Genomic DNA, 27,539 nt, shown 5'->3' with positions numbered 1-27,539 from the left:
AAAACAGGAAGGTCTAACCAATGCACAGCCTATTATTGTAAAAAAAGAAAAAGAAAAAGGTGCACAATATTGTGAGAGGGTGAAAGAGAATCAAGTAAGGGAGAAGCCTTGGCACACTCACCCACCCCTCACAGCTGTATACTGGTCACAAGATGTGTCACGGGTGCTCAGCTGAGTATGATGGGTCAAAAACCTGCCTCTGAAATCTGCTGTTGCAAAACGCCTTGTCAGCTGTGAGCTGCAGATGCCATCTTCCAACCCAAGGCCAACTATGACGACCTAAGTGCTAAAAGTGTCAAGGCCAGCACACTCTTGGTTCTTGCTACAAGACCACGCGAGGTAGGCCGGAAAGCCATGTAGACATGCTAACCAAGATAACCTCCTCAGCTCAAACTTTCCCGGGCCGCCTCCAAGACTGGTTTCGGCCATTGGGCAAACCGCTCTGTCTGATGGTCTCTGAATCAATTTTTGCTGCTAGGCTCCAATGCTCCGAGGCGGAGCAAACAAACCAGGAAATCTGATCAACATGCCCTGTCTGATTGGCCAGACTCTTTGTCAACCTACCATTGGCCGGGTCTATCTGGGCCATTGGTCAGGGTGGAAAGCCAGGGGCCTAGTCCTAGTCCAGTCCTTAGGAGCACTTTGGGTATTAAATGGAAGTGGCTGGCACTCTAATGGCATTATGCCAGGAATATCAGCCTTTCACCATAGAGTTGTAAAGACAGAGCATCATGCTTACCATACCATCTTGAGATTCATGGCGGCTTTCAATTTAGTACCCAAAGTTCAGCCTACACGTTGCTCAGGTCTTTTTTCCTTGTTTCTCCGTCAACTGTGGGGGAACTTTAGGTTTTCGGGACATTGCTGAACTACAACTCCCACCAGCCCCTACACCCATGGGCAATGGTGAGGGATGATGGAAGTCATAGTTCAGCAACTTCTGGAAGGTGAAAGGTTCCCCACATCCACTCTATGTTGAAGAGAGCTTATCCATGGTAGATGCCAGCCCCCCACCCTCATAAGGGTCAATCACAAATATGTCCAGACTAATCCAAACTCCGAGGTTGTGCATTCAAAGCACCCGATGGCTCCAAGTGAGCAAATGCACAAATGTGTGTTTGTAAACGGGCAGGAGATTTCTACTGCAGCAGGTAGCAATGCAACACATGTACAGTGGTACCTCGGGTTAAGTACTTAATTCGTTCCGGAGGTCCGTTCTTAACCTGAAACTGTTCTTAACCTGAAGCACCACTTTAGCTAATGGGGCCTCCTGCTGCCGCTGTGCCGCCAAAGCACAATTTTTGTTCTTATCCTGAAGCAAAGTTCTTAACCTGAAGCACTATTTCTGGGTTAGCGGAGTCTGTAACCTGAAGCGTATGTAACCCAAGGTACTACTGTACTACCATGGCTTACTCCAATAGCTGAGTCCCCTTCCCACCACCCTCAACATGGGAGTAGGGATGGGCAAAATTGTCCCATTTCATTTCTCAAGTTCAGTTCAGTTTGTGAGGCCCCCCCCAATCAGTTTGTGATTTTTCAAAGAAAACGGTCCTCCTGAAAATTCATCAGTAACTGAGTGCGAATTTCTCCTAATAGACATGCCTACTATATGCTGATTTTGCCTAACGTACACGTCCCAGTCCCCCCACCAGCAAATAATTTCCTTTAATATAATGCATTATGAAATGGCATTTTCAATGGTATATGCATTTTCATTCATGCCTTAACCCCAGGACCTGCATTTCTGGGCTGCTAGGCTGGAGAAGCGAACTGCAAAATTCGTCGAAGTGTGGATTTCAGAGGACGGCTGTGTCCTTTGGTTTCGGACAGTGAGAATTACGCAAGCTCGCCTCAAAACCCAACCTGGATTGAATTTCTTGCGCATCCTCAGCTGGGAATGCATGACTGATTATTGGAGCAGCTTGCCTCAAGCCAGGCCCTTCTGTCCACCCCAGGAATGCCTGCTGATAAAGGCTGATCCAAGACAAGGGATGGTTGGCCAAGATGCCACCATGTACCAAAACTGCCCCCCCCCGGTTCTCTTTCCTCTTTAGAGGAATATGGCAGGCATCAACATACATGATAGCAAAATTGTCAATTTTGGGACACTGTTGGGAAGGTTGCTAACAGCACCCTAGATGACCCCAGTTTGCAGGGACATCTGTGCCAAAAATGGTATCTTGCTTGATGAGTCCCACAGAATTCAGCCCCTTCATCATGCTGGGTCCTGTTTACTGGTCAAGACAGAGCAACTGTGGCCCTCCAGATGTCAACAGTGGGAAACCCTCTAGCACAGCAAAGAGCGGCTCTGTTTGTTCCCCAATCAATGGTACTCGGAGGGAGACTGCCTTTGAGCCTGTGGGGCAGTGGTTTCACCCTGCCTGCTTATTAACCGGAAGAGCTTTTTGGTTGATCAAAAGATGTTTTCAAATGATTAGTCTTAACTAACTAAAACGATGTGGCCCTAATTCAAACTGATAATTACTGTAGAATTTCCAGCCTGGCGCCAACCAAGCTGAGCTTATTAGGAAAAGTGGCCCAATCTGGCCCACAACAGAAACAAGGAAGGTAATTAATGGGTAATTATGCAGAGGGCAGGGTGTATTCCCCTCTAGGGATGGATGGATCAGTCTCTCTGCAGTCCTGGCCTACCGGACACGTGCTTGTTTTTTAAGCCCAGTTCAGACTTCACATTAATTGGTAAATTTTATTCGTAGAAAACTCCAAGAAAATCCATGTTTAGAGTACAAGTTCAAACACAAATTTAAACAACCTTTTTGCCACTAAATTTTGCATTGTTCATCTCAATGGGCACATTTCTAAATGGGTTTTATCTCAATATACGCATTTTGAAAGCATTCCTGGCAGTTTTGTTTTTCAAGACGAGAATTGCATCACAAAATTCGGGCAAGGGCAAAATTATGTTCTGATCCACACTTTAGTTTTGGGGGTGCAAATCAGGTCCGTTTCACACTGGAATTCTCAGAAATCCTAACTCTCCCACTCCACACACTCTGAATTTTCTACTTAGAACTATGCAAATCAAGTCAATTACATTTAATTTGTATAATTCACTCTGTTTCTAAGGTGTTAAGGTTTATGAAGGAATGTAGTGTGGCTGGTGGGGAGAAGCTCTGGTGAGGAAAAAGGGGGAGGGCAAGCAAAGGGGAAAACCGGGGAAGGAAAAAAGCAGGCTCTATTCCCATTCTTTTAAAGCAGGGGTGGCCAACTCCCAAGAGACTGCGATCTACTCACAAAGTTAAAAACTGGGAGTGATCTACCCCCCCTTTTTGGGGGGTTCAGGTCAAAGTTGTTGAGCTTCTTTGGGGGGAGCCAGTGATCTACCTCAGATGTTCAGTGATCTATCGGTAGATCACGATCTACCTGTTGGACATGCCTGTTTTAAAGGTACATGGATTTATGGATGCTGTAGTTTCATAGCGAACATGCAGCTTGAGGTTGTTGTTCTTTTTTTAAAAAAAGGAAAATTAGGGTCTCTTTAGAAAGATTTCTTCAAGAATATCCCAGTCAACCAATGCAAAGTTTGCAAGTAGCTCACTTGCCTATGGTGAGTCAGACTTGCCTCCGGGCAACAGGTAGGGAGACCTCATTAAAACCTTGGATCTCCCCCCTTCCTTTAATAGCACAATGCAGGGCAACTATTAAAAACAAACACAACAACCATTGTGAGCATCAAGACTTTCTTATTTGTAAGGCTGGTTTAAATATTCCAGTCGGGGCTCAAGAAAAGCTTGTATAATGCTCCGAGTGGCTCACTGAAATCCATCAGTTAGCAGCTTCAGGACAGACAAAAGAAAGTGCTTCTTCTAACAGCATGGAATTAACTGATGGAACTCCCTGGCAAAGGATGTGGTGATAGCCTCTGGTTTTAAACGGGGATAGGACGAATGAATGGAGAACTCTGCCAATGGCTAGTCTCCATGATAAGTTGGAGCTGCAACAAAATGTTGCAGTATGGAGTGCTCCTGTTCAGGTGCCCACCACGATGTCTTCCAGGACACTCTAATTACAATCCTCTACCCTCTTGGTTTCCACTTCCCAACCCCTGCCAGGAGATACTCACCATTCTGTGGTCCTCCCCTAAGCATATTAATACCTCCCCTCTAGTTACTCAGTAACTTCGTATTGACCACAAAGCCATCAACACTCAGCATCCCAAGTTTGCTATTAGAGGGAGTGATAGTTAAATGGAACCTCTGGGATCAGAAGCACTCTCTCTCCAAATACCAGAGGCTAGGAGGAAATGGGGGCCAGCTATCATCTTCATTGCTCTGCTTTCAGCAGCATCTGGCTGCCCACTATGGGAGGCCAGATCCTGGACTGGTTCTGATCCAGGAGGGCTCTTGTGTTCTTAATGGGCACCTTCCCGTTGTAGCGCACTTTATATAATTGCATTCCCTGAAAGAGTCTCTCTGCACTAAGAACAGGTTGCAGATACTATATTTTGTACTGAAGTTATGCATGCCTGTATGCATAAGCACAAACCAAAATCCTTACCCAAGGCAATCTAAATTCTGTGCTCAGGAAGCCTTAATTCTGCAACCTGCATAAAATGATGTCCGTTTCCATGCTTACTTACATATAATTAGCACTACTACTATTAGATATTGCAGGAGGGGAGTTACTAAAACATTCATATGAGGTACTCTGCGGATAAACGCCGGCTCCCTCGGCCTGTAAAGCGAGATGAGCACCGCAACCCCAGAGTCGTCTGTGACTGGACTTAACTGTCAGGGGTCCTTTACCTTTTTTTTTAACTCTGCCAATAGCTGGAAAATCTTATGCGGCCACCCTTTGGGGAAGCCTGAGGTTCAGGCAGGCATTTCACACACACGTCCAAGCCTGTATTTGAAGCCCTGAGGGTTAGAAACTTTTTAAAATGAAATTAAAATATGATATCCTGTGACTTTCCTGCACTCTGGTAGAAGTGAGCAAAAAATCCTCAGGTTGTCTCCAACTACATCTTATTCAGAGTAGAATCATTGGTATCAATGGATTTGACAAAGGCCACATTCACATCCTGTATATGTCAAGATCCATGTATATGATGCACTTTTTCTATGCCAATACAGTGAAGCCTCGGGTTATGTCACCCTCAGCTTGAGACCGGCGCAAACCTGGAAGTACCAGAATGGGCTACTTCCAGGTTTGTGCTGTTCGTGCCTGCACATAAGCGCTAAATTGTATCTGCGCATGCGCAAAAGCGCTAAATCGTGCACACGCAGACTCAGCACTTTCAGTTGCGTTGTGGCCTCTGGAACGGATCCCCGCTGTAACCCACGGTTCCACTGTAAAGGAGATTGATATACAGTGGTACCTTGGGTTACATATGCTTCAGGTTACATACGCTTCAGGTTACATACGCTTCAGGTTACAGACTCCACTAACCCAGAAATAGTACCTCGGGTTAAAAGCTTTGCTTCACGATGAGAACAGAAATCTTGCTCCAGTGGCGCGGCAGCAGCAGGAGGCCCCATTAGCTAAAGTGGTGCTTCAGGTTAAGAACAGTTTCAGGTTAAGAACGGACCTCCGGAACGAATTAAGTACTTAACCCGAGGTACCACTGTATATGTCAAGACCTATGAAGTCGTTTTAAACAGTCATGACTTACCCCAAAGAATCCTGGGAGCTGTAGTTTGTTATGGGTGACAAGAGTTGTTTGGAGACCCTTTTTGCGCTCCCAGAACTACAATTCCCAGAGTGGTTTAACAATCAATCACTTCACAGTGCATTCTGGGAATTGTAGCTCTATGAGGGAAATGGGGGGTGTCTCCTAAGAACTCTCAGCACCCTTAACAAACTACAGTTCCCAGGATTCTTCGGGGACTGTTTAAAGTGCTGTTACAGCGGTGTGAATGTGCCCTGTTTAAGTCAATTGATATCGATGGGTCTGAGTAAGACTTAGTTGGATACAACCTTTATTCAGGCACCTTTGGAATAGTGGGAGCCTGAGGCTTCTGCTGGTGTTGCTCACAAACAATCAAGTCTACCTCCGCAGCCATAAGGCCTAGAAACCCTTTTAAAAAATCAAAATAAAACTGCAGAACTGGCATTCTGTGACTTTTCTGTGCACTGGTGGAGCTCTGCCACCCAGCCATACTGCCAAACTGGTAAGTATACCAGACACCTGGGCTGAAAGAAAGGGACGGGGGAGAGAAAAGAGCCCCAAACCCAGGTGCCTTGAGAATTTGATTCTGAAGCATAGGAATGTGAGGTATTCTCTCCCACCTCTCTTGTGTAGCACCCATTTGAATGCCCAGATTCCCGCCCCCCTTGTGGCTGTTTGTTTCCCCATAATGGTCGAGAAAACCTGAACAATAAGCTATTGAAAAAAGAAGGCCCTCAAGTATTTTACCGCTGTGAAGTCTGCTCCCCCACACACTCCGCCCCTGATTGAATTAGGATGGGAGGCTTGCCTGAGTTAGAGAATGACTCAGGGAGAGAGGTGAAAAGGGGTGTGTGTGGCGGAAGAGAGATACGTAATCGATTCGGTCTTGTTCAGTGAGGGGGGGGCGAAAGGAGGGGAGCCCATTTCCAGGCAACCATTTTGAGTGCCAGCATCCGGAACAGATGGATTTTCTTCTTCCAAAAAGGAGGAAAAATTGGGAAGCGCGCTATAGCCGCCCTCATTCCGAATGCGGGCGAGGAGTTTGCTTGTGGCAAAAAAAAAAAAAAGACGGCAGAAGCTTCCCAATTATCTTTTTTTAAAAAAAACAAAGCAAACAGATGTAGTAGCCATCTTTACCTGCACCACTTCCCGAGACAATTTAAGATGGTCTGAAGAATGTAACTGAACAGCGTCTCCATACAGGCGGCCTCCAGATTTGCCAAAATCAAAGCACTGCAACTCTGTGTACAACTTCAAGAAGAGAAGCCAAGTTTTGAGGGATGAAAACAGGAAACTTTTAAAGAGGGCTTTTGGAACCGCCAAGGCCGAGCGTAGACGACACAGTCTGGTCCCCTAACCCAGCCTTGTAAATAAGCCCACAAGAGCTATAAAAAATTGAAATTAAAAGTTGATATTCTGTGCCTTTCCTGCACTCTAGTGGAACCGAGCTGAAAATTCTTGGGTTGTCTCCAACTAAGTCATGCACAGAGTATATCCACTGACACCAATGGACGTGACTTAAGGCCACATCTGTGCCATACATTTGAAGTAGTATGATACCACTTTAAACAGTCACGGCTTCCCCCAAAAGGATTCTGGGAGCTGCTGTTTGTTATGTGTTCTGAGAGTTGTTAAGAGTCCCCTTCCCAGAGCTACATTTCCCTCTTTTCCACAGGGAACTCTGGGAATTGTAACTCTACAAGAGAAATAGAGGTTTCCTAACAACTCTTGGCACCCTTAACAAACTACAGCTCCCAGAATTCTTTGGGGGAAGCCACGAATGTTTAAAGTGGCATCACAGTGCTTTAAATGTTTGGCGCGGATGTGGCCTGGGTTTCTATGCTAGGTGCAGAGGAGGGGCAGAGCACCAGAGTCATCTTCCACCAGCTGACTCGCTCGCCTGCATACAATCCCTTGTTGCCCCTGGCTAACAGGTATGTGCTTAATGCAAGGCTGACCCAACTGTACTTAGGGAATATAAGCAGCATCCCTTGGGCTCACATTCTCTTTTTAAAGCCCTTTCTTCTCTCATGTGTAAAACAACTACCCTGTTCAGAGCTAGCCATGGTTGGCATTCCATGGGCACAATTTATCTTAGCTGTGGTTAAGTTCAAACCAAGAGTTTGCAAAGCTGGTTCCATCTTTAAATTTGCAACTGACCATGGTTGGTGTTGAGATTGGTGCACATGTTAACGCTAACCACAGTTAGCTCTTAAAAATGCAAGGGGGGAGGGATTTTATGTCCGAGAAGGGAAGTTGCTCACAAAGCCTTTGGGTTAAGAGACTGGACAATCTTATGGCTGCCCAGTCCCAAAGTAGATTGCTATTTTACCAATCCTGCCCCTGCAAAAAAATGGGCTGCTCAGATATTATCAAATATTCAAGTAATATCCACCAGCAACTAAGAGCTAGGGAAAGGACATGCGTCATAGTTCTCAGGCTGTCCCAGTGCCGTTATGAGATATCCCAAGGACTGTAAGATCTGGGATTACCTGGCTTTGGGTTGCTAGGCAGCAAACGGGGTGGCAGCTAGTTTCACTATGTAATCTTGGAAGAACATCTGTTGAAACAGCCACAACAGCTTTAGTGACATCTAAGGTGCGGAACCTGAGGCCCAGGGGCCAAATACGACCCTCCAAGCCTCTCTGTCTGGGCTCTTGGGACTCTGCTAGGTTCTACCCTCTGTCCTTGAATTCTGGTAACAGTAGTTGTATGAATGAAGTGTGTGTGCCTACTGTACAAAGGGAAAATTTTCATTCCCTGTTTAGCCCACGTTTGCCTCTAGTCCTGCCCACCACTGGAAAGTGACCCTCAATATCTTGCCAAGAAGGGAATGCTGCCCCCGAGCTGGAAAAGGCTCCCCATCCCTTCTCTAGAGCTTGAGACCTGCTTGGATGAGGACCATGTACCTCCTTCTGCCTCCCCCCCTCCAGGTTCTGGTGGCCCGAGCCCCAATCCTTGCTAAGGGCCGACAACCTCTCTTTCACACCCCAACCTTCTCCCCTTGCAAGCGTCCCTTCATCCAAGTGAAATATCTCATGGGAGCTCCCGCTGCACATACCAGCCAGGGAATTGTGGTCTTCTGAAACAAGTGGAATGAGATCTGACTTAATACTGTTCCACTCCCAAACAGTAAATCTGTGGCAGCGAGAAGAGGGTGGGTGGGGAAGAATGAAGACCCACTGCAGTGAAACAAGTTTTATACAGTAATTCATTAAAGTGAATTATCTTGCTCCTCATACAAACAAGAATGAGGCTGTAAGGGGTGGGGGAGAGAAGAGAGGATGGAAACCCCAACAAGCAAACCGTTCAAAGCGAGAGAGAGAGAGAGAGGGAGAGAGAGCTAGTCAGCAGTAAAAATCTTGTCTCCCGAACAGTTCCCAGTTATCCATCTCACTTAATGTCGTCCGCGCTCCTCTCAGAAGCAGGATTCAATACCGCCAACTGAGACTCTGCAGGCTGAGCCGCCCCGAGTGGCTGGTTGATGGGTGCCACCAAGTGACATAAATGAGCCTAACAAAGGAGCAGGAAAGGAAGCAAGTGGAGAAACAGCTGGGAGGGGGTTTCTCTTTTGGGGGGGGCAGGAGTTGCCATGTGAACTTGCTCTGCTGTAGTAAATTTCAAAAGTGTGCAGTGGGATCAATGACCAATCAAGAGAAATAAGTCAAATTACGGTGCAGGGAGAGAGAGAAAAACTCAAGGAACCTCACCCACAGAGGAGGTTTTCCCATCACTGCTCTGTATGAGTTGCTGCCCTGGGTTCGGGGGCTACTAGTATTACTATTTATCAGATTTCTTCACTGCCCTTCACCATAATGTCCCAGGATGGGTTGTAACTTTGTAAAAACTAAAAGCATGCCAGAAGACTAGAAGGAGCGTAAGAGCTCATCTAGTCTGATTCCCTGCTCAGAACAGGATCCTCGTAGGTTGCAATGGCAACTCTCCTGACAATCTTTGTAGTCTGAGTGCCTGCCACCTTCTGAAGCAGCACAATATTCTATTGGCTACAACAGACTGCTTCTTTCAAATCATTTTTTGGGGGGAGGCGGTAGCGGAGATTACCCTGTGGCCGCCTTTGGTCTAATTAGCTGTTAGCCAAAGGTAGCTCTACATTGTTCCACTTAGGATCTTAGTTCTCAGTGGGGTGATAAATACCTGTGTTTTGACTATGCCACTTCAGAACTGGAACAGTGGGGAATGTCTGCATGGCTAAATGTACATCAAAGCCCTGCTCCCCAACATTCTGCACATAAAATTGGTAGTTTAGTAAGAATGAAGTTAAGAACATACGGTAAGAAGAGCCCTGCTGGATCCTGTTCCCACAATGGCCAACAAAATGCCCCGATGGGAAGCTTGCATGCGGGACCCGAGTGCAACAGCAACTCTCCCCACTTGCGATTCCCAGGACCTGGCATTCAGAGGCACGTAATGACTCTGACAGAGGAGGTTGAACATGCTTCAATTCTTCTTTCTAACACGCATTTTTTGGTGTGGTGGGGAACTGGTTTAGTTTTGTCAAGTCATCAACAGTCCAGACTCATAGATGTATGTATCCTATGCAGCCTCACTGCCACTGGTGCTAGTCCTGCCCTCTGGAGAAACAGTGAAGAAACAAATGTCATTTTTTACGCAACAGAACTTAAAAGTGTGGTGAAACTTTGGCCCTCCGGATGCTGGAGAACTACAACTCCCATCACCCCATGCCATTGCTGGGTCTGATGGGAGCTGTAGTTCAGCAACATCTGGAGGGTCAAAGGTTCCCTACACCCATGTTAATGGAAGGCTACTGTTTGACAACTATTTCTTTAAAAAGTTAGGCTGGTTAAGACATTTGGGAAACACTGGCCTAAAGCTTTAACTCCAATGGGACAGTATCCCGGCCTAAAACAAACAGACACGAACCACCCAGTTCCACACTCTGAATGCTTTCCAAATCTGGCAAATGTCTACCGACTTCACAGAATGTGCCTTGTTACCAAAAGAGCAAAGTTAGTATTTTATTGGCAAGGACAAAGAGCAAGGGCCGGGAAACAACTTCAAATTTTTAAAGCTGTCAGTAGGAAATTTTAAGAAGCTGGCTCCAAATGAAGCTAGGAGAAAAATAACTCTAAGTTTGCTAAAAAGACAGGATCGGGGGGGGGGGGGGACCCTAGTTAACTGGGTACCTGAGATTTCCCAAAACGTAGCCCAGGGGTGGGGGAACCCTTTTCAGGCCGAGTTCCAGTGGTGGGCAGCGCCAGAGGCAAAAGTGGGAGGAGCAATAAATTTAAATTTTACCTTCTTACAGTTGGCTTGTTTCTACACACATACCCCTCTCTAATCCTCTATGCAGGCAAGCAAGAAGCATTATCAGAGTTCAAGGGCACATTCCAGTGAGACAAAAACACTCAGGGGCAGGAGGGGAGGAGTCGGGAGTGTGCAACCTGAGGAGAGTCCCAAGGTCCAGGCAGCGACGTTGGGGTGGGCTGCAATCGGCTCCAGGGCCTGAATTTCCCCACTTGACTAAAAGAAGGAGAAATGGACATGGGACCTTGGGAAGAAGTGGGGTTTAAAGGTGGGGACCCATCTCCTAAGTCAAAAGCCCAACACTGTTTCTCAAACTACTGATAGTTAACTGGAGGCACATTTCTGTCTTAATATCCTAAAAAATATCTAGCATTTTAAAGGCGTGCCCGTTCTTTTTAAACAGGGTGTACATGTTGTCGTATTTTCAAATGGAGGCACAGCTGCCATCGCTATGAGACCCCTCCTCAGTAAAATGAGGGATGGTGCAGTTAAAAGGGTCATTCTGCACTTTTCCTCCCCTTTGCTCTCTCCAGACACCTTCACTGGAGCTCCCTTGTTCTGCCCAGGCACAGCTCGTCATCCTCAGCTAAAGAGAGAGAAGTATCCCCCTTCCATTCGCTTCAACAAGATCAACGTGTTCCTCTTCCCCTTTGACCCCACCCTGGGAGGAGGTGTTTTTGATCCTGATGTAGATACTATGCTCTTTGCAAAGGGGCTGGGGGCAGGGGCAAGATCGCCAAACCCCTGAGTGGTTAGAGTGTCAGACTAGGCAGACCAGGGTTCAAATCCCTATTCAGCCATGAGGTCCTCAGTGGGCACACCTCAGTGGGCACACCCAGTCACCGCCTCTCAGCCTAAGCTTCCTCACAGGGTTGTGGAGGATGAAACGGAAGGACAATGCATGCCACCTTGACCTCCTTGGAGGGAAGATGGGATATAAATAATAATGCACCTGCCCCTTGATCAATTCCCCGCACTACAGGCTACCTGCAGGTGGGTGGTGGTAATATGAGCCAGCAATGCTGGCCACAATGGGCTGAAGCGGAGGACCATCATGTCTTTGTTGGCCATCAAAAAGTTTTGGGAAGCCCCACTAGTCAAAAACAGGCATTTTCATGCAGGAGGTCCTCTCCACCCCATCAGGAACAGCAGGCCTTCAATTTCCCACCCACCTTTTCGGACATGGGAAGAGGGTCAACACAACAGCCTCCTTGTTTTTTAAGACTTGATAGCCAGAAGCTTTTCCCAAGCCCTTGGTATAACTCTTGCCTGTATCCCTACATTTGGAATAAAGCCTGAAATAGTTTCATTATCATAGCTTTGCGGTCCACAATGTCTTAGGGAGTTGTCAGTGTGGTGCCCATGGGTGCAATGGTGGCCTTGAGGCCCTCCCATGCTGCTGGCAAACCCTCTGAGCCTCCCCCCACTAATCACTGTCCCCTAGGTCATCAGGTAGTGTGGGTGGTTCCCATCATCTCCCTTAAAAAGTACACAGCTGAAAGAGGAAGCTGGATGAGTGACGTCCTTCCCCACTTCCTCTTTCAGCTCTGCGTGCTTTTCAAGGCTTGGGTTAATTCTATTGGATCTGACTTTTACTTAGATCTCTTGGGGAAGTGAAGGGAGGGTGTGTGCAATTTCTATCTCTTGGAAGTGGGGGGCGCCATCCTTGGGAAGTGGGAGGGAAGGGAACAGGTTGTGTGTGGTACCCATGGCACTCACTTAAAACATCCAAGACGTACCCATGGGCTTAAGAAGGTTGGAGACCCCTGTGAAAGTGCTGTGACGCTCTCTGCTGTTAGAACCAGGGTGCCCATGTTATGAGCAAGGAGGTTAAGAGCAACCCCCACCTAAGGCAGAAAGAAAGGGAATAGAACAACAGATGGTGGAAAAAGCAAATTTAAGAGAGTCCTTTTATAGGGAACAAATTGATGGGGTGCTCTTAATGGACTGTGCTCACTACAAGGACTTTCTGCATATCTACTGATCAGATGTCTACTTTGCTAGCAGTTAGCCATCTGGACAAAGCTGTTCTTTTTGTCCGGGTATTTAATGGCCTCTGAAATGAATGGAATTTAAATGGAGTTTAAAAATGAAACAAAAAATTATGCACTTCCTCCAACGGAATTCGAGGGGTAGGATATGATTCTCCCCATCCATTTTATTGTCACCATGCCCACGTGGTAGGTTTGACTTTGATCACCCTTTGCTGATGCTCTGGCACCTGCAGGCTAAATGTGGGTGCCCCCACCACATTGAAAACCAGTCAGGAGGGGAAAGAGAGGTTACATGGGTGGGAGATCTCGTTTCTACCCCCCCCTTTTCTACTGCCTAACAAGCTGAGCTCTACAAATGTTTTGAGGAGCTTGGAATTGCATCATATTCTATGGAAACAGGAAAGGCAGCTTGTGGGAACATTTAAGTTTCTGACTGCATCTCCACACTGCAGAATGGGAAGAAGGGGTATTCAGGCACTCAGAGGAAAAGCCATTCATAGCCTTGTCAAAAACTTTTCTCAAAAGTTCGCCCTCCCCAACAATTTCTGGGGGCACAGGAGGCCCACTTTCAGAAATTTCTATTGCTTTCTGGGCCTTCCCAATCCACCAGCAAAGCACTTCTCTGTGGTTAATCCTCATAGCATCTAGAGGCATTGGCACTGAGAACAGCACGCCAATTTTGTGGATGCACTGCATAAATTGTGTGTGAGTAGAACAGGAAATCTTTGGGGAATGGCAGAGAAACTGCATTGTATGCTGGAGGTCACAGATTCAATCCCTGGCATCTCCATGTAGGGATGGGAGAGACCCCAGTTTGAAATCCTGGAGTTGCTTCCAGTCAGTGCACGCAATGCTAAGCCAGATGGACCAATGGCCTGACTTCTTACGTTGTGCTTCCCTTGGAACTCCTATAACCCCTGACCATTGGCCAGGCCAGGGTTTCTCAAAGAGATCAATACTGGCCCCCTGGGGTTGATGGGATTGTGAGGTGGGGGAATAAAAAACTTAAGAGCCTGAAAACAGCTTAGGAGTGGGAAAGAAGTTAATGATATATTCCGCAAAAACAGCCTCAGAACAAGGGTCATGAGCATGCACAGAGCGCACTTCCCTTGCCAACAAGGAAGCTTTGAATTTAATAAGATTTTTTAAAAAAATGTGTTATGATTCCCAGTAATGGTGACCAATGATTAATAAAAGTTGATTGTATATTGTTATTTCTTGGCTTTATTTCATGCACATCCCTAAGAATTTGGGTTTGGGTTCAATGATGACTCATTGAAGGGGTTCAATGAACTCAGAAGTTTGGGAAACCATGGATGAGGCAATGCACTGGCTGGGACTCATGGGAGTTGGTAGTCTAGCTGCAAATGGGGGGTGGGAAGCACAGGTTCCCCACCCTTGGAGTAGACAACACTGATGGGTTTGACTTTGTATTAAGACAGGGTCTCCTCCTCTCAAATCATTCTGGGATGGTGAACAGTGAGGATCAGGGCCAGAAACCCTTATTATGTCCCCGGGGACTGACAGCATCTTGGGAGGAGAATCAAAGCATGGCAGGGCTTAAAGGAGAAGGCTTAAATGCTCCCCAGCACCACTGGTCCAATCAGGTTGGAGCCCACCCACCTACCCCCTCCAACTGCTTTAACAGCAAAAGTAAAATAAACATGGGGTCCAATCACAGATCGTTCAGTTGGACCAGGGGTCAACAACCTTTTTCAGCCGCGGGCCGGTCCACCGTCCCTCAGAGCATGTGGTGGGCAGGATTATTTTTTTTGGGGGGGTGAATGAATTCCTATGCCCCATAAATAACCCAGAGGTGCATTTTAAATAAAAGGACACATTCTACTCATGTAAAAACACACTGATTCCCAGACCATCCGCGGGCCGGAATAAGAAGGCGATTGGGCTGCATCCGGCCCATGGGTCTTAGGTTGCCTACCCCTGAGCTGGACCCAACCGTGTGCAACATATTACCAACAAAGTTCAGCAAAGGCCCAGCCCAATGGCATTGGACCAATCCCAGTCTTGACTGGTTGGCGGGAAGTGGCGGATGCGGGAGAGACGTAGTTTTAAAATCTAGGTGTTCACCTAAATTAGGAACACAGGAAGTTGCCTCACAGGGAATCGGTCCATCTAGCACAGTATCAAGAACCTGAGAAGAGCCTTATTGGATCAGGCCCATCTAGTCTAGCATCCTGTTCCCACGGTGGTCAAACAGATCCAGATGTCCCAAGGAGAAGCCTGAAAAAGCAGGAACTACGTAAGTGCAATAGCACCCTTCCCTTCTATGGCTTCTAGCAAGTGGTGTTCAAAAGTATACTGTCCGAAGAGGGGAGGTGGGACATAGTCATTGTAGATGGTAGCCACTGATAAGCTTATCCTCTGTGAATGTGTCTAATCCTCTTTTAAACTCAATTTCTACACCAGGGGGAACCAACATGATGCCTTATAGTTACTGGACTGCAGCTCTCAGCAGCCTGAGTACTGGCCATCCCAGCCAAGGCTGCTGGGACCAGGGAGTCCAAGAACTTCTGAATAACACTATTACGTTAGCTACACATCAGGGCCTTAGACACAGATCTTTCACAGCCTTATTCAGAGACATAACCTGGGACCTTCTGCATGCAAAACAGGTACCCTGTATCACACTGGGCTACATCCTGTTCTCTTCATGGCAGTAGCCCTACAAATCAGGTGTTCCAAAGCCCAGTCCTAAGTAACCCACATGGGGTGGGGAAAGGAATTCTGAACTTGCGGGCGCAAATCTGACAGAAGCGAAGAACTAGGTATAAGATTTCTACCGCATCAAGGCATGACAATGAGGGCTCAGCAGCCATGCCCAGAGATCTTCCAAAACCAGGTTGTTGCCGCAGCAAACTAAAGAGCTTTGCACAATGGCCCAGACTGTGTATGCGCTTGTTTTTTAATATAGAACTTTTTTATTGGTTTTTCCAGTTTATACAGACAACGTTCAACTTCCCTTCCTCCCATCGGCTCCATCAGGAGGCGTCCCACAAGGGCTCCGGGCCAGGGAGCGCCGAACCAAAAAACCTCCCAGCTCAGGAACCTACCTATGTGCCCAACACAGTAATTTGGTGTACACACACACACCTCACTGTGGCCCTGGGCTAGGGTGGGGCTCTGGCATTCCAGTAAAAAAGGCGCCAATATCCAGCAAAGCGGCTTCTTCCTCAGGCAGTTTGAAACCCATCTGCCTTGAGGATCGAAGCTGGGAGGGTTTTATTTCCAAATTTCCAAAGGAGGGGAGCCCTCCCCACCCACCACTTGGCACACCGATAAAGTTGGAGCTGCAAGCAGTGCCCCCACCCCACCCCAAAATGCACAAAAAATTAGACTCGGTTTCCTCCAATCAGCTGCGCATGATGCTTAATAACCATTGTCCTCGCTAAGTGGTTGCTTGTTACGACCATGCGTCCTCCCCTCCCTCCTGCAATCCCAGATGAGGGGCTGGACCCCTTCCCCACCCACTTTCTGTGCTGACAAAACCTTCCCCTTAGCCCAGCTGGGCGGGATGGGGGAGAAAGTGGAATTGTGTCCCCCCAAAAAAAACTGGTGATGACCGTCAGGTGGAGGCGATCAATAAGGCAGCATCTCCGTCCAGACGCCGCCTCCTCCACCCCGCCCCCACAGTCGATTCCACCATCTCCGGTCAAAGCTTCCGAAGCATTAACCCTCCACTCTGGCAGAAGAACAAGAAAGCAGCACACTCCCAAATAAAATGTCCTCTCCGAGGAGAAAGGGGGGGGGGGGAGAAGGAGTCCTACGCATCACCCGCTGTCCCCACAGGGCTCTTCAGACAGTGCCGGCATGTGCCTCTCCAGTTAGGAAACATCCTTAGGGCATACCTCTGCCCCACTGGCTAGGAAGGATGCGTCCAGGGTGAGAGAGAGAGAGAGAAGTCGCCCCCTCCCCATCATCGTTATTATTATTTTAATGTGAAGGATGCAAGTAGCCTGCTCTTAACACCCACAGGGGAGGCAGTGGCGGCACCAGCAGCGGCTAAGTGGGTGGAGAAAGCAGATTCACTCTAGGCTCTGTGAAGAAAAGGCATAAGGGGGTGCTCATGCTTCCCCCCTCCCAATTCTTAAATCTATGAGAAACCGATGGCGGGGTAGGGAGAGGGGGCTAAGATACTCACGCAGTCCAGTTTTGGGAGGGAAGACAACCCTAGGTGGTTGTTGTTGGGGTTTGTTTTTTTTTTAAAAAAATGATCCTGCCCCAGCCCCACTTCAAACCCTTCGCCAGGATTATGTGATGACTAGACAGATGACAAACTCCCCCCACCACACACCCCAAGCTCTTGGGGAGAGGCTTGTCTTTCTCCACGTGCCCCTGCCTGCCTGGAGGTGAAAAAGGAGTGAAGGGGGGCACGAGAGTGGATTTGCTTTCTCTGGCTCACCCCCCCCCCCCGGCAGCAAATCCAAAGCAGGGTTCAGGGTTTCAAGCATTCTACCCCAAAGGTGGAAAGGAGCAACAGACAAGCCCCACATCTTCTCCTGAGAGGATGGCTGCAATTTATAAAGCAGGTACCCCAACTCCACACACAGACACTGCCACCCTCTTGACTCGGTGCCACGTTTAATTCATCATTAAAACAAGCTCCTTGCCGTCCTTGCATTGTCTACTGATCTGAGACATGCCAATTTAATACTCAGCCAGCGACACCCGAAAACCTCAATCCGCTCCCATCAGGAAAACAAGCAGTTAAGGCCTGGAGTACACCCCCATTTTATCTTCTGTCCCTGCCAGTGCTGTCACCCCTTAGCAGGAGATACCCTTCAGGGCCTTTCTGCTAGGCCAGGCTTATCATTTTCTCTCCCCCATCCTCAAGAAACACCACAGAAAAACTCCCTGAAGACTCAGCTTCCCTAAGAGGAACTCCTTTACAGCTTTTTCTCCCCATCAGTATTTAATCTCTGCTATTTCTTCCATTCAGTCCAAAAAAGATCTTCCAAAGATTCTCCATCACCACCCCCAGTTTCTGCTGTACCACCCCCAAAATACCCCCCACTTCAGGCTTCCTTCGTTAAGGTTGTCCCCTGTAACTTTATTGTTGAAAACTTACTCCCATCCCAGAAAAAAGAACACCACTCTCAACCAAATGCCCCCATCTCCCAAGCACCCCCGCAAAAATAAAAGGGACAGCTCCACTGCACATCTGACTCGCACAGCCAAAGCCCCTCTCACAGCAGCACCCCCACATTTCAGAATAGATACACCCTTCTGTATCAATGACTGAGGATGACAGGCTTCTGTGAAATGAGATCCTGACCCTCCATCTAACCCACATAAAACCCCAAATGGATATCCACTAGAATGGCATAACCCACTACTGAGCCCCAATATTCAAGACAGAACACCTCACAAAAGAACCCTCAACTGGATCCACAGCATCATATTCACCCCACACCAGACGAGCCTTCATGATCCACCCCACCTTTCTTTTGCTTTGGAACTCCCAATATTCAGGATGGCGGAGGAAGGATACTCACCCCCTTCCTGTGACCCATACATACCCCTGTCACTAGAAAGGTACAGTACCTCCATGGCTTGCATGAGCTGTGCCCCACAGACACCCCCCCCCACTTTCCAGACTTCAATATTCAGGGCAGCTCCTAACAACTGCCCCCTAAAGGAGTGCCTCCCCAAATCTTTTAGGACCTATTCACTACCTAGCTTAATATTTGGAAAATATTAACGTAATGTAAATGCCTTACAAGAAATTAGTGTCCGTAAATCTCTTCCTGAACCCCAATATGAAGAACGGCACTCCCTAAAAAAAAAAGAAAGGCTTCACCCCCGCCCACCACAACCCTGAGGGTGTTAGGATGGCATCTTTCCCTCCCTGTTGCAGTAGGAGAGCCCCAGACACTCCCCTCTTCTGAACCCCAAAAGCCAGGACACATGACGGCAGACACATCAAAGGAAGGCCACCTCCGCACCCATCCTCCAGCTTCATAAGTCACGTGCATGGCACCCCCATATACCTTGCCAGACAGATCCCCAATTTCCATGATAGCACCAGCTTAAGAAAACACCTCATTGGGCTCACACACCTCCTGGCCCAAAAGCCACTGTGACGGCATCTCACCTCACTGCAACAGGAAAGCTCCACAGACGCCCCTTCTTCCGAACCCCAATATCCAGGGTGGCTCCTCCAAACACCCACCAGCACACAATTCGTATTTCAGCAGAGGGACCGTTTGAAAGGCATCCCCCAAACCACACGGACGACCCCAGACTGAACCCCAATATTTAAAATGACACCCCCAACACAAATAAGTGACCCCAGCCCCCAAAGGGATGGTGCAGCAGCTCCTGTTTGGCAATAGGCGACACACACACACACACACCCCCGCCCAGAAAACCCAGACTGCTTTCTTCTGAACCCTAAAATCCCAGGAAGGCCCTACAGGCACCCCTTGAAAAGGGCAGCCTCCCCACCAGTCACGTGGGTGGCGCCCCCAATATCACGCCACGCAGACACCCACCCTTAAGCTGCAAAATTCAAGATGGCACCCCTCCCCTCCCCCCTCCAAAATTGAAGCTCTTTCTCATTGCACCCCCACATCCCCCCCACAAGCCCAAAGGCCACGGGGGTGGCCACTCACAACCCAGGGCGGCAGACAAAACCCCTCAACCCCAATATCCGAACTGACCCCCCCAAAAAACTCTGGCCCACAACCCCCCCTCATTTGAAGGCCCCCCCGCTTGGGGACCCCCCATAGGGCATTGCCCCTGTCAGTCACAGCCTCAGCCCCGCCCCCTTTATTCTCCCCCCTCACCTGACGGGGTGTTCGCGTGTGGAGTTCGAGGCCCCTCAGGCCGAGCGGAGGGCGGCGCGGGGAGCCGGGAGGGGAAGGGGTGGGCTGGCGGCGGACAGCAGACGCGGCGCCACCGACACCACCACCAGCAGCCGCCGCCGGAGCCGGCACCCACCACAAACAATGCTCCTGATTGGGCAGCGGGCCCCGCCGGGCACGGCCCGCCTCCCAACGGCCAGCTACGACGCCCATTGGGCGGCGCGGTTTGAGCGACGAGCGCTCGGGCCAATGGTCCGGCGAGGCGGGTGCGGGGTTTCCCGCCCGGCGGCGCCCATTGGCTCCGCCGGACGGGTGAGTGGCGTCGCGTGAGGCCAACGAGCGGCGGCGGAGTTCCCCGCGGGGCGCCTTTTTAATGGGTCCCCTTTTTAGCCGCCACATCCGGGTAACCGGCCGCCTCATGGATGGATGTGTCGGCGGGCAAAAAAATAAAGGTGCGGGGGCGGGGGAGGAGGAAGGAGGCCTGATTGGCTTCCGTCCTCTTCCCTCAGGGCATTTTGGCCCCCATTGGCCACCCTCGCCTTTGTTGCCCTCCTCAAATTTGGCATTGAAAATGAATTAAAATAAAATAAGAAGCCAAAAAAAAAGGGGAAAAGAAGTACAGTAGTCTTTGGGCTTCTGGCCTGCACTAGGCCTCAAGCCACGCTGGAATGAGTCAGGTTGGCAGGAGTGGCTCTTTCCAAAATTGCCAAACAGTCACATTATAATGAATAAAGGTGTTTATATTGCTAGTCTTGTGTGTGGAATGGCCCCAAACACAGAGTTAAAAAAGCTTTCAGTGAGCAGTTTGAAGGCAGATACTTGCTGGACTACAACTCCCATCACCCCTGACCACTGAACATGCTGGCTGAGGGCTGATGGGAATTGGAGTCCAGCAACAACCAGAGGGCCACAGGTTTCCCTCTCGGTTGCGTTTGTCGCTTTGTTCATTGTCACATTTATATCCTGCTTTTCCTTTAAAGTTCTCAAGATGGCCCAATGAGGCCGTTTCCCTGTTATCTTCGCAAGAACCGTGCGAGGTAGGCTAGGCTGGAAGAAACAGCAGGGACTTTCCCAAGGTCACCCAATTCACAGCATGCATTTAATCACGCTATCAAAAAAATGAAGATCATGGCCACTGGTCCCATCACCTCCTGGCAAATAGAAAGGGAAGAAATGGAGGCAGAGAGAGATGTTACTTTCTTGGGCTCCATGATCACTGCAGATGGTGACAGCAGCCACGAAATTAAGAGACGCCTGCTTCTTGGGAGAAAAGCAATGACAAACCTAGACAGCATCTTAAAAAGCAGAGACATCACCTTGCTGACAAAGGTCCATATAGTTAAAGCTATGGTTTTCCCAGTAGTGATGTATGGAAGTGAGAGCTGGACCATACGATACGATACGATACAATATATTTATTGTCATTGTCCCTTGCGGAACAATGAAATTGAAAACTACATAAAACTACATAAAAGCTACATAAAACTGCTACAAAACTACATAAAACATTCAAAACCCCCCTAAAAAGACCATAAAGAAGGCTGATCGCCGAAGAATTGATGCTTTTGAATTATGGTGCTGGAGGAGATTCTTGAGAGTCCCATGGACTGCAAGAAGACCAAACCTCTCCATTATTAAGGAAATCAGCCCTGAGTGCTCACTGGAAGGACAGATCCTGAAGCTGAGGCTCCAATACTTTGGCCACCTCATGAGAAGAGAAGACTCCCTGGAAAAGACCCTGATGTTGGGAAAGATGGAGGGCACAAGGAGAAGGGGACGACAGAGGACGAGATGGTTGGACAGTGTTCTCGAAGCTACCAGCATGAGTTTGACCAAACTGCGGGAGGCAGTGGAAGACAGGAGTGCCTGGCGTGCTCTGGTCCAGGGGGTCACGAAGAGTCGGACACAACTAAACGACTAAACAACAACAACAAATGAGAAGTGATCAACTCGCGTCTGGAAATCTATTTCCCCACCGTGGAAGGATGTGTGGATCCAGAATTGGCCTCTGTGGTCATTTACAGACACACCGTTAAGACCATGGCCATTGAAGACAATCATACTTGGCTATGAGTGATTGCCAAAGAAAGAAGAGACCACTATGAACAGTCCTTGCTTCATCCAAGGAATTCTGGGAAGTGTAGTTTGTTAAGAGTGCTAAGGATAGATAGGAGACCCCCTGCCCCCCTCCCAGAGCGGCAATTCCCAGAATGCCCTGGGAAGAGCGATTGAAACCACTTTGCGAATTTCTGATCCTCCTCGCAGCTCCCATCGTTCCTTGAGGGAAGCATCCTCTCTTGACTAAATTGTAACAAATATTCCAGTTACAGATAGGTAGCCGTGTTGGTCTGCCACAGTCAAAACAAAAAAAAATTTTCCCCTTCCAGTAGCACCTTAAAGACCAACTAAGTTAGTTTTTGGTATGAGCTTTCGTGTGCATGCACACTTCTTCTGAAGAAGTGTGCATGCACACGAAAGCTCATACCAAGAACTAACTTAGTTGGTCTTTAAGGTGCTACTGGAAGGGAAAATTTTTTTTTTGTTTTGATTGTAACAAATATATTATTGAGGAAGGCAGAAAACATTTTAAGTAAGCAGGTTCAGGTAGATTTCATCCTGCACTTAAGTTTCAAGCAGATAACGTGTTACACGCACATGTTGCAATTTTGTGCGCACACACAAATGCATATGCAAAAATATTTTATTGTGTATTGGTCAATCTTCAAACAGCCCTGGAAACACATAGGCTCTGGCTCCTGAAAGAATCCACTCCGCATCTGACAAAACATGGTTCCAAGAACAACACTTGGTTGTGCTTACACTAACTTCACAGACATAAGGGAATTTTTATACTGAATAATGGAACACAGATTACCTAATGTAAGAGAAATATGGAAACCGCTAAGAGATAAGAGGGAAATCAACTAACATATACGGGACTCAAACCAGCTTAGTGGAACAGAAAGAGTGTAATGGTAAAGGAAAATAGAAAATATGGAATATGAGGGTAATGTCTTTTAGGATTTTTGTGTATAGAATATCCAAATTATGGTTTGTGCTCCTTAAATAATTTTGTGTATTCGATAAATATCTTTTTCTTTTCTTGTTGATTTGTTTATTTTCATACTTTCTTTTATGTATCATTCTCTTTTTTTGTACAAGTGGGTGTATGGATTAATTTATTTTCATCTTGTAAGTTTTAAAAAATGCAATAAAGATTATTATAAATAAATAAATAAATCCACTCCCCGCCACCTAACCGACTGCCACAGCCACCTTGCGACTTGTGTTTATTATAGTCTTAACTGAGGCACATTGTTTCAGTTTATGGCTCCCACTGCATTTCCAAGCACAATTCAGAGTGTTCGTGCTGACCTTTAAAGTTCTCAACGGCCCTGTATACCTGAAGGAACGTCTCCACCCTTATCATTCAGCCCGGACACTGAGGTCCAGCTCCGAGGGTCTTCTGGCAGTTCCCTCACTGCCAGAAGTGAACTTACAGGGAACCAGGCAGAGGGCCTTCTCGGCAGTGGCACCCGGCCATCAGATGTCAAGGAAAGAAACAACTATCTGACTTTTAGAAGACATCTGAAGACAGCCCTGTTTAGGAAAGTTTTTAATGTCTGGTGTTTTATTGTATTTTTAATATTTTGTTGGAAGCTGCCCAGAGTGACTGGGGAAACCCAGCCAGGTGGGCGGGGTATAAATAATGAATTATTATATTATTATTATGGGAAGCCTATAAGCAGAACCTGAGTGTAAGAGCACTCTCCTCATTTGTGACTCCCAGCAAGTGGTATTCAGAAGCATTGCTGCCTCAGTATGGCAGTGGAGACAGAGCACAGCCATCATGGCTAGCCATCATGGCTAGCCTTGTCCTTTGTGGTTTTGTCTAGGCCTAGGACATCCCTATTTCCATCAGAGAAATGTTGGGGGTTATGGAGTTATGCAACTCCAGAGCTAAGGAGATAGGTAACTATACAACCTTTAGAGGATATCTGTAATGGTAAAGGTAAAGGGACCCCTGACCATTAGGTCCAGTCGTGACCGACTCTGGGGTTGCAGCGCTCATCTCACTTTACTGGCCGAGGGAGCCGGTGTACAGCTTCCGGGGCATGTGGCCAGCATGACTAAGCCACTTCTGGCGAAGCAGAGCAGCACACGGAAACGCCGTTTACCTTCCCACCGGAGTGGTACCTATTTATCAACTTGCACTTTGACGTGCTTTCGAACTGCTAGGTTGGCAGGAGCAGGGACCGAACAATGGGAGCTCACCCCGTCGCGAGGATTCGAACTGCCGACCTTCTGATCAGCAAGTCCTAGGCTCTGTGGTTTAACCCACAGCGCCAACCGTGTCCCTAGAGGACATCTGAAGGCAGCCTTATATAGGGAAGTTTTAAAATGTTCAATGTTTTATTATGTTTTTAAATGTTGGAAGCTACCCAAATTGGCTGGGCAACCTGTTCAGATCGGCGGGGTATAAATAAAAATAAAAATAAAAATTATTGTTGTTGTTGAATAGGATGTCTTTATTTTCATCGGAGAAATGTTGGAGGGTATGTAATCCTCTTTTAAAGCCCTCCACGATGGTGGCTATAATTGACTACTACGGGAGCAAGTGCCATAGTTCTGCTCTGGGCTGCCTGAAGAAGTTTTTTGTTTTTTTAAAAATTCAATTTTTATTTCGTATTTTCTACACAACAACACAAAAAATATCAACAAATAACAATACACAAAAACCAACATACGAAAAAAAACAAATCCATATCTTACACGTTAATAATATAAACACTAAAAAGAAAAACAAACATTGACTCCTACCAATCCCACACTACCTCCTTTACCTCTCATTATGTCTTCCTGTTTTCCTTATCATCTCTATCCTAGCATCTGGATATAAATCACTCTTTCTTATCCTTTCACTTCACAAGGTTAGGCTGCATGAAGAAGTTAACTCCTGTTATCTGTCCAGAATCTTCCAACATCCAGCTTTCATTGGATATCTAGTGTTATGAAAGAGGGAAGACAAAAGTATTTTCTCTATAATCTTTCTCCATGCCATGCATAATCTTGTAAACTTCTATCAGGTCACCAGCTAGTTTCTCTGCACTTAAAATGGTGCAAGCTTTCCCCATTAGATTATAGTGCAAGGTTTTGTGCACTTCTGCCATGGGAGGGTTCTGCCTCTCCTAGGTCCCTTACTTTTCCCGCCCTGACCTGGCCACAGTGATCCATGCGACAGTCACCTCCAGGCTTGACTACTGTAATTCGCTCTACGCGGGGCTGCCCTTGAAGCTGTCCCAGAAACTCCAGCGGGTGCAGAATGCTGCAGCGAGGCTCCTCACGGGGTCTCTGCCATGGGAGCATATTCACCCGGTGCTTTTCCAGCTGCACTGGCTCCCGGTGGAGTACAGGGTCAGATTTAAGGTGCTGGTTTTGACCTTTAAAGCCCTTCATGGCGTAGGACCCTTGTACCTACAGGACCACCTCTCCTGGTATACCCCACGGAGGACCTTAAGGTCCATAAATAGCAACACCCTAGTGGTCTGGGGCCCTAAGGAAGTTGGATTAGCTTCAACCAGAGCCAGGGCCTTTTCAACACTGGCTCCGGCCTGGTGGAACGCTCTGTCTCATGAGACCAGGGCCCTGCAGGATCTGATTTCATTCCGCAGGGCCTGTAAGACAGAGTTGTTTTGCCTGGCCTTTGGCTTGGAGTCAATTTGATTCCCTCCCTCCCTCTCTTTCTTTTTTCCTTTCCTTCTCTTCCTGCGATGAGGCTACATTTTAATATTTTAATGTTTCAATATTTTAATGTTGTATTTTAATCTTGTTTTTAAGTTGTATCCATTCAATTTGTTTTTATTATTGCTTGTTAGCTGCCTTGAGCCCGGCCTTAGCTGGGGAGGGCAGGGTATAAATAAAAATTATTATTATTATTACGGGAGGGATTTTGGCACCATCAGGAATTGAACCCAGAATCAGCTGTTTCCTAGTCAGGACATTTGCCCACCTAAGCTACACTGCCAAAGGTTCTGCCTTCAAACCAAACCAAAATGTTTCGGAAAGGAACACAGGAAAATGTCTTACATGGAGTCAGAACATGGACCCATTCAGTCCAGTATTGTCTACACTGACTGGCAGTGGCATTCCAGGGTTCCAGGCAGGGAATTTTCTACCCAGAGTTAATGGGGACTGAAACTATTTTAAATACTAAACATGCAATGCTGCCTTACTCCGAGTCAGAGCTTTGTACCCTCCAACATTTCTCCAAAGAAAATAGGGACGTCCTAAGGAAAAGCTGAGGGACGCGGGTGGCGCTGTGGGTTAAACCACAGAGCCTAGGACTTGCTGATCAGAAGGTCAGCGGTTCGAATCCCCACGATGGGGTGAGCTCCCGTTGCTCGGTCCCAGCTCCTGCCACCCTAGCAGTTTGAAAGCACGTCAAAGTGCAAGTAGATAAATAGGTACCACTCTAGCGGGAAGGTAAATGGCGTTTCGGTGTGCTCCAAGGGCTGTGTCCAAGTCTTGCTGCTGATCGAACCCGAGTCCTTCTACGTGAAAAGCATGCACTTTAGAAGACACCTTTTATCATATGTGGTGGAATTGTAAGGTAGTAAAAGGATTTTGGGAAATGATATATAATGAGTTGAAAAAAATGTTTAAAACAACTTTCCTGAAGCCTTCCTTTTAGGAATTCTAGGAGCCGAAATCCCAAAGGAGAAGAAAAGACTATTTATGTATGTGACCACAGCTGCACGGATGTTACTGGCCTAGAGATGGAAAGAAGATAAAGTCCCAGCCAGAGAAGAATGAAATTAATCGACTATGCTGAAATGGCTAAAACGACCGGAAGAGTCAGAAATCAGGAAGACCAAAATTTTAATAAGGAATGGGGAGAATTTATAACTTATCTTAAAGACCATTGTAAACAGTTAAAATCATTAGGAAGATTGGAGTAACACTTGTAGCTTAAGGCTGAATTCTGGACATACTGGAAGAGGTAAAGGATTTGGAGTATCATAAAAGATCTGGGAGGAAATGATTAATAATAAGACGCACAAAGGGGAGGATGGAAGTCCAGGAGATTCCTTGGAACCTTGTTTTTATGATCTATGTTTGATATATCTCTGTGATTTGAAAACCAAATAAATAAATTTGGGGAGAAAAAGCTTGCCCAGAGTTGTGGCTCTTCATCAAAGAGAATGCAAGAAAAGAGAAAAGAACAGGTGGCGGTAGCGGCAAGCCTAAAATAAAATTTTAAAAAAACCCCTGTAGAGCAGTCCCTGAAGCCCAGATATCGCCAGGACTCAACATGGCTGCCAGTTTACAAAAGGAAAGATGGCATGGTGCCAGTTGGGACTCCGGCCTGGATCTATGGCTTCCTTCTGCTTCTCTGCCCCTCATTGGCTGGCGGCGTATGACTGACAGGCTCCGGGCCCTCCCCACAAGTACAGATGACGGTGAAGCGGCGGGGGCCAATAAGCTTCTGCCACCCAAAACAGAAAGCGAGGGAAGTATTGATTTCCTAAACAGGCTATTTCTGGCAAGCCCCAGCGCCAAAAGTCTGGCAAGGTCATCCCAGGGGAGGCTGGCGATTCAGTTCCTGGCCGTTTCCCTCCGTCCCCGTTAAAGAACAAAGCAACACAATTGAGGTTCGTTTTCCTGGTGTGACGTCCTCCGCCCTATAAGAAAATGGAGTGTCTGGTCTCAGGCGGCAGTCCTCCACGCGTGTGGGGAAAGGAAGCCCCATTAAATACAGCGGGGGCGGCTTCTGAGCAAACATGCACAGGGTTGTGCTGGTAGACA

At 47.5% G+C, this 27,539-nt stretch overlaps 1 protein-coding gene across 8 annotated transcripts in view; it reads right to left on the bottom strand.

The window, feature by feature from the left end:
- GATAD2B (GATA zinc finger domain containing 2B) overlaps nucleotides 1–19,945 on the bottom strand; it is a 67,416-nt gene extending 47,471 nt beyond the window's left edge. For 2 of the 8 annotated variants that reach the window (XM_083591193.1, XM_083591199.1), the window contains exon 1: nucleotides 19,716–19,945. The gene's annotated coding sequence lies outside the window, so the exon portion shown is untranslated. Of the gene's footprint in view, nucleotides 1–18,647; nucleotides 18,699–19,715 lie in introns of those variants that run through there. The other 6 variants (XM_083591198.1, XM_083591205.1, XM_083591203.1 and 3 more) reach the window with 3 other exon arrangements.
- Between the last annotated feature and the right edge of the window lie 7,594 nt (nucleotides 19,946–27,539).

This window comes from Podarcis filfolensis (assembly GCF_964270895.1).
Source record: "Podarcis filfolensis genome assembly, chromosome: 16".
Taxonomy (NCBI): domain Eukaryota; kingdom Metazoa; phylum Chordata; class Lepidosauria; order Squamata; family Lacertidae; genus Podarcis; species Podarcis filfolensis.
This window is presented reverse-complemented; position numbering and strand designations above follow the sequence as displayed.